The sequence below is a fragment of the Lynx rufus genome, unplaced genomic scaffold (assembly GCF_022079265.1).
Source record: "Lynx rufus isolate CCGP_SWC_20201006 ecotype Redwood Valley unplaced genomic scaffold, mLynRuf1.p SCAF_9, whole genome shotgun sequence".
In the NCBI taxonomy this organism is placed as follows: Eukaryota; Metazoa; Chordata; class Mammalia; order Carnivora; family Felidae; genus Lynx; species Lynx rufus.
In genome coordinates this window covers 27,743,770-27,752,044 of record NW_025814897.1, presented here as the reverse complement: position 1 = coordinate 27,752,044, position 8,275 = coordinate 27,743,770, and the positions used below count along the sequence as shown (strand labels likewise).

At 37.0% G+C, this 8,275-nt stretch overlaps 1 pseudogene; it reads right to left on the bottom strand.

Annotated features, from left to right (window-relative positions):
- Positions 1-2,241: 2,241 nt before the first annotated feature.
- Positions 2,242-2,340, bottom strand: LOC124506526 (uncharacterized; annotated as a pseudogene).
- Between the last annotated feature and the right edge of the window lie 5,935 nt (positions 2,341-8,275).

Genomic DNA, 8,275 nt, shown 5'->3' with positions numbered 1-8,275 from the left:
TTTGCTTAAAATGTAAAACTAGGCAATACCACCTATTGGTTGTATGTAAGAATAAAGGAACTCACTGCACTCCCAGTGGGAGAAGAATGGGGGAACACTTCAAAGCTATCTCTCAGCATTTTGTCAAATCACATCTACACACCCTCTATGACCCAGGAGTTACACTCCTAGGTATGTAGCCTAAAGAAATTCTCCCATTGTTCCACAAATGACATACATAAAACTGCCCATTGTTACCTTGCTTATTGTGATACAGATTCAGAGCAATCTTGGTGCCCATCCCTGACTGGAGAGTAGACATATTAATTTTGGTCGATACACATGCAGTCTTACGCAACATTTACAAAAAATGGACTAGATGTTCACAGAGTGCTATGGCTGGTACTCCAGTGCTAAGTAAAAGAAATAAAATGACATCTGTGATTTACCATGATTTCCAAAAATTAATAACACAGGGACACACCAAAAAAAGCATATTTTGTAAGACTACATAGAATCAAAGAATACATATAAAATGTATTACAATGTTTGCCAATGTTGAATGAGGAGAATGAAAATTTAAAATGGGGACAAATAGGAATGGAGACAGGGGTCAAGAGGGGGAGAGTAAATAGGTATTAGTAAATTAGTAAATTAGTTCTTTCTCTCTTGAAATAGTTCAAAATGACCTCAAATGGAGGTAACAACATAAGGTAAAGCACAAAGGCAGGAATGCATAAGTCTGTAAAAACAAAGAGAAATAACCCAATCTGAATAGAACAGAGTGTTTCAATAGGGGTAACTGAAGAGAAGCTTGGAAAGATATGTTGGTAGGCTGAAATTGGATGATTTTTATTTATTTTGATCTAAAAACTAAGATATAAACTTTACTAATATTTCATATATGGATTGACCCTGGGACTCTAGCTCATAATTAAAGACATTTGGGTTCCATATGGAAGAAAAATTCTGAAAAGAGCCAAATTTTCTGTCATTTCTCCTAAAATCTTTCCTAAATGTCTTCTGTTTCAGTGTAGCTAACATCTATGGGCACTTCCTATGGCTCTGTGATGTCATTTCCTTTTGTAGCTATTAGTTCCCTGCAGTGTTTGTACTTTACTCAACCCAGGCTGTCTGATAACAGATGTGATTTCCAGCTGTGTCTATATACCAACCACAGCGGGTTCATTAATAACAATTATTAAGTACTTTATGTTATAAATCGAGCCTGTGGCAATAGAGAAAACATCCAGTCATTTGTTTTATGGCCTCTTGTCAGAGCTAACTATAAATTCCCATTATCTCAACATTATCAGCACTACAAAATGAATCTAAGCATGAGTCATAAATAAAACTACAAAACAGCTCAATCATTCTGCAAAGAACAGAGCATAAATTAACAGTTGACGATGTAATGTTATATATGAACTTAAGTAATAGCTCAGGCCTTCTTGTCAGCTAATTATGTAAATTATTTTTAAGACTTAGATTTGTATTTGCATGGCCGGTGCATTCATTTATTCATACAATTAGAGTTCAATAAATATGTAGTCCATACATCGCCCTCCCATAACCCAAGAGTTCCTGCTAATGATATATGAAGTACAGTGAAAATGAAGAGAGAGAAGTTTCAACTGAGAGAATGTCTCTTAGGACTAGATAGAGCAGGGGGAAAAATCACATTTTCCCTGAATATTACATTTCACAGGATAAATCATTAAACTTAAGAAAATTAATAGACAAAGAGCCATGAACTATATGCATTATTGTTTCCTACATGGAAGTCTGTATGGATTTTCAGTCAATCATAAAAATATTCATTTAGTTATCTCTCTGTATTGGGTCCAAGTCATCTTCAATGATGAAGACAGAACAGAACAATAAACTGAACACATGAATTTAATTTTTTAAGAGAGAAATAGCTAGTAACATGTGAAAAATGTTGAAACTCACTAATAACCAAGACGTGCAAATTAAAATTATGAGGTATTATTTTTCATGTTTTAAAGGCTAATTCCCAGTAGGAGGGAGAAGGCAGTAAAAAAGGAAATTAAATCAATTACTAAAAGGCATACAAAACGGGTCAAATCTGAAAGGCCATTTGTCAGTGTCTACCAAGCACTCTAAAAGTGTCCATCACTTTTTTTTTTAATTCAGGTATAATTGACATGCAACATTACACTAGTTTCAGGTATATAATATAATGAGTTGATACTTGTATGTATTGCGAAATGATCACAACGATGAGTCTAGCTAATATGTAAAAATATGGAATGCTTCGTGAATTTGTGTGTCATCCTGGCACAGGGGCCATGCTGATCTTCTCTGTATATGTGCTACCAAAGCGAGCACAAGTGTTCGTTACTTTTGATCAGAAATTCTAACTCTGAAAAATGTATCAGTTACAGATTTAGTACATGAGTGTTACTGATACTGAACTTATAATGGCAGATAAAAAAGAAATTTCAAACGATAAGGTTCATTAGAAGAATGGGAAAATAGCTCAAGTAAAGTCTAAAGAAAAAGCTAAAGAGTTCATGGTACACCCATATAATGGACTACTGTGTTCTATCCAAAAGTATTTTGATATTATTTAATAGGAAAGTGTTCACAGAACACTTTTATATGTCATAAAATGTTATGTATAGTATAATTTTAATTATTAATCATACTATGAAGTTTTTATACACATATATACATGCACCAATATACAAGGCTAGAAGAAATACCCTAAAATATTAAGTTTTTTTTCACATGATAGAACTGTGAATACTTTATATAATGTAAATTTTCTATATTTTCTGAAGTCTCTCTCAGCGAGAGAAATAATATACAACAAATCTGGCGAGTAAGAATTTCAACTCATATTTTTTCAGGACTTCCACAACCTGTAACCAATAGGCTCATCCAATCTTGCCTTTCACAAAGTTCAACATAAAACTGGCCAACTCCATTTTCTCACTACCTCCAAATCATGCTCTGCCTTCCAACCAACCTCTGTTCAAGCTACATTTCATGTGTACACTCAAGGTAACAAAAGTAGCTAAGCAATATTAAAGTTGAAATCTTAATGAACTCAATCTCTGTCTAGGATCACATAGAAACAGGAATACCCCAACAGTCAAAAGTAATCACATACCCCCCCAAAATATTTTCGTTACATCTTTTAAAGAACCTTGAAATGAGATCCAGTTCATTATCCACAGCCAAACTGCTCAAAGTCCATTGTGCAGCCTCCATATTTCCCTCAGACCTTCCTTTCTGCCATGCCCACACAAGTGTTCTCACCTTCTTCTAACCTATGACCCAGTTGTCTTCTTTGGCTATATCCTCTCTTTTTCATGTCACATCACTTGTCTCTGACCAGTCTCCAGATTGGCAAAGGTAGAACTATGAGAGGGAAAGCTGCAGTTTCCACATCTGCAGAGAATAATAAACACTGTCCTACCAATATCATAAGATGTAAGGTTTTAAATATCTTAAACTGTACAGCATTGTACATGTTGTGACTATTGTAACCTCATTTCTTATTTGCACAATAGGCATTACTAATATATAACTAATACTCTGTAAGCACTATTTTATCCATAATATCCACAACTATGGAAGTATTTACACTTCATTATTCCCTGTCTTCCTTCCTGAACCAAATCCATCATTAACTCTATTTTACCTTCAAATTATATCTTAAGTCATCCACAGCTCTTTGTGTCCATCAGCACCCATCTAACCCAAGTATCTATGATCTCTGAAGTAACTTCCGACTTATACTCCCATCCACTCTTGCCTCCTCCACACTATTATGCATACAAGAGCCAAACATTTTTCTGAAAAGTTAATCAAAATTAATCAATTCCAAGAGTCACAATGTCCAATGGTTTCTTTAACAGACATGATAGGCCCAGTTATTTGAGTAGAACATAGATGATGAAGTTCATACATAATGACATAAGACCACAAGAGTAACTAGAACGCATAAAAGGGATGTTTACTTTGCCATAGAACTCTGTAAGTCTGTGTAGCCAGGAGAGAGAGAAGTATGCTGACAAATTACTTATTCAACTTTACAAAACATATTTGAACACATTTACATTGTTTTTCCCACAGGTGACTACACTAGTAAATTTTATAAACCAAGCACACACTCTGTATGAACTAAGTACCTTAACAGCTTCTTATTGTAATTAGGATAAAATCTTTGAACCTTACCATTGACCTACAAGTCTATGCTTCTTATCACTCCAGCCAATATCTCCAGGCTTATTATGCTTATACTGACTTTATTTCTTTACTATTTCAGCTCTTTCCCACATTCGTGGGATTCCATTCCATTTGCCCTATTCCACCTGAATAGTTTCCACAGGGGTTCAACCATTTTGAAGCATGTATGCCAAACTGATGTTAGGGTTTGACAGGAATGTATTTGCATGCAGAGCTGACGAGCTTCCTGAGACAATACTAATAATAGGATAGGAAACATCCAGCTACTGAAATGATCTCAATCTATTAGCACTGTTCATTGAAATACAAAAGTGATTCTGAAGATGCCATGGGTCTCTTGCCAGCATTTATTTCATTCCAATCCCACGGACTGGGAGGTTTGTGATTTAAAGATTGTTGTGTAAAATCAGTAATTGCTTTTTCTCTTCTGGGAAACTGGTCCTCTATATAAAGAAAAATAAGTGGGATGCCTACTGTTAGTTACTATTTCCCCCTTCTTTGCTGATTGAACTTTGATTTTATTTTAGGTGTCACTGTGTCAGGTTAAATGCTGGCTTCTGCCTAAAAGCTTACAGTGTCCGTTGACAGGCACATTTATGGCTAATGACACATATGCAAGACATTCCTGGGAAAGATTATGGTTTCTGGGAAAAAAGAATGGATGTACCTGGTAAGGCACATCCCTTTCCCATATTTTCCTACCTTGGATGTGGATATGATCTCTAAATCTCTAGCAGCCATCTGCTAACCATAAAATGAAAAACATTAAGCAAAGGTCAAGAGATCCACAGAGAAGCTGGCCTGACATCTTTAACCTACCAAACCAACTCTATCAGGTATTTATTTCCAATTCTACATGGCCCTTTCTCATTGATTTATGGGAGAATAAAATATGTTTGCTAAGTCTAGATAGCTCCTGTGTTTTGGTGTCCAAGGGCCTACTTCTGGTTATGTGACCTCATGTTCCAACAAAGCTAGAAATCCCTTAAAGCTCCAAAACCAAGTGGTAGTTTGTAATCTGGCAAAAGAGAGTATCTATTTCCTGATTATGTTTCATGTTAAGTATAAAATGGTAATTGAGACATTTTTCTGAAACACTTGTTTTCAAAGAAGCAAAAATTACAGGAAAGAGTGCCCAGCTGAGAACAAAGTTACTGAATTCTGGAAGCTGAGATATTAGCAGAAGCACATAAATGAAGGAAGTTTTAGTTTACCCTTCTAGGCCCATGACAGACCAACTGGTTGAATATAATCAGTAATGTTATCAACATCCTAAATGACATAAAAAATAGGGTATCTCTAGTGGACATTTATTAAACTCTTTATTCTAGAAAAAAAAAGAAATGTTTTATTTTTCAAGTGTCCATGGAACAATCATACAGATTGGTTCTGAGTCCTAGATAATAAGAGGGCTCTGAATAAAAGGTGATTGTACAGTTTCACCAAAAACTCTATAGTTGTTTGTCCCAAAATGGCAGCCACTGGACGCAGGTGGATATTCAAATTCAAATGAATTAAAATTAAGTTAAATTTAATTTGAGTTCCTCAGTCATACTAGCCACATATGGCTATTGGATAACACAAATATAGAAAAAATTTCATCACTGCAGAAAGTTCTCTTGAACAGTGTTGCTTTAGTTACTGAGACACAGCTATACACCTAGGACATTCCTCAGTATATAACGTATATAACTGATTGGATTGCCCCTGGAGAATAAGCTCCATGAGGGAAGAGATTTTTATCAAAGTTACACACTGCTTGGGAATGCAAGCTGGTGCAGCCACTCTCGAAAATAGTATGGAGGTTCCTCAAAAAAACTAAAACTAGAACTACCCTACAACCCAGCAATTGCACTACTAGGCATTTATCCATGGGATACAGGTGTGCTGTTTCGAAGGGACATATGCACCCCCATGTTTATAGCAGCACTATCAACAATAGCGAAAGTATGGAAAGAGCCCAAATGTCGATGGATGAATGGATAAAGAAGATGTGGTATATATATACAATGGAGTATTACTCAGCAATCAAAAAGAGTGAATTCTTGCCATTTGCAACTACGTCAATGGAACTGGAGGGTATTATGCTAAATGAAATTAGTCAGTCAGAGAAAGACAAAAATCCTATGACTTCACTCATATGAGGACTTTAAGAGGCAAAACAGATGAACATAAGGGAAGGGAAACAAAAATAATATAAAAACAGGGAGGGGGACAAAACAGAAGAGATTCATAAATATGGAAAACAAACTGAGGGTTACTGGAGGGGTTGTGGGAGGGGGGGATGGGCTAAATGGGTAAGGGACACTGAGGAGTCTACTCTTGAAATCATTGTTACACTATATGCTAACTAATTTGGATGTAAATTTTAAAAAAATAAAAAAATTAAATTAAAAAAAAAACAAAGTTACTGCTCTATCTTTAATGCCAAGACAGGAGCTTATACATACCTGGTGGTCAACAAATAATTGTTTGGAGAATTCAGAGTTCTCAGTTCAGCTGGGTATAATATGAAATATATTTTATTCTCAAAATTTCTTGTACTTTCCTGGCCTTGGACACTCAATCTGCCTAGAGAACACATCTCATTTTATTTCCATTATATTCCTATTTAAGCTTTAGTCTAGCCTAATGACTTCTATATTCTCATTAAAATGGAAAAGCTCAGTCTTTTCCCTCCTCTAGAGTTCTTCCCTACTGTATTTCTCTTCTTTGTGTCTTCTTTACTATTCACATGGAATACTTCAGTTCTGACATTTCTGGTCACCAAATATGTGGAGGTTTGTCTCCCACAACAAGAAATTCTCTGTGACACCAGCAATTCAAGTCAGTTCTGACATTATCTACCTGGAGATGCTGTCAGATCCCACTGGTTAAATCCCACCAGATTGTCCTTGCCCCCCCCCCATATACTTCAGATGCCTGCCACACACCTATATTTCTGACCAATTGGCTATAGACTGGAGTATCCAACCACTTCCTCCTTGAGTTTGATTAATTTGCTAGAGTAGCTCACAGAACTCAGAGAGATGCTTATTTATGTCGACCAGTTCATTAAAGGATATGATTAAGAATCCAGAGGAACAACCAGATGACAAGATACCAAAGGTGAGGCCTGGGAGGGTCCCAAGTATGGGAGTTTCTGTTTCTTTGGAGATAGAGCTCATCACGCTCCAGTACATGGATGTGATCACAACCTGGAAGCTCCCTGAATGCCATACTTTTGGGATTCTATGGAGGCTTCATCATGTAGTCATAGCCAATTATTAACTCCATTTCTATCCCCTGTACCTCTCTGGAGTGAGAGTGGGGCAGAGCTGAAATTTCCAAGCTTCTAATCATGGCTTGGACTTTCTGGTGACCAGCCCCCATCCAGGCAACATCCAACACCCACTCAGAGTCACCTCATTAGAACATGAGATGTTCCTAGTGCTCTTATCACTCAGGAATTCATAAGGGCTTTTAGGATAACTGTGTCAGGAATAGGGTCAAATAAAAGTATTAGAACAAAAGGTTTTCCTGGTGTTCTATCACTTAAGATAATTACTAGGATTTCAGGATCTCTGTGCCAGGAATGGAGGAGCAGGAACCAACATATATATATTATCTATGATCTCATGCTCATCCACTTACTAAAATCTCAATCTTATTCAGGAGAATATTTTGTCAACTTCAAATCTTCATAGTCACCATGGAGTTTCTTTCCAATCTCCAAGTAGGACACCACTCTTGCTCGCTTTCTCCTTCCTCCCCTGCTCCTCCCTCCCTCCCTCCCTCCATCCATCTTTCTCCCCCTCCCATCTCTCTCCCTCCCTCTCTCTACCCCCCTCTCTCCCTTCCTCTCTCTCTCTCTCTCTCTCTCTCTCTCTTCCCTTCCTTCTCCTTACTACCAGTTCTCCCACCCTTACCTTCCCATTAGAGTGCAAGCTTCTGATGCCTCTCTTGCACCTGTCTTGTTCAGGAGAGGAGGCAACAGCAGGAGGAGAGGGAGGAGATTTTGATTATGTGACTGTCAGTTGACTCAAAATGGACAGGTCTCTCCCAATCTTGGTCTGCTTCTCCTACTAACTGTGGC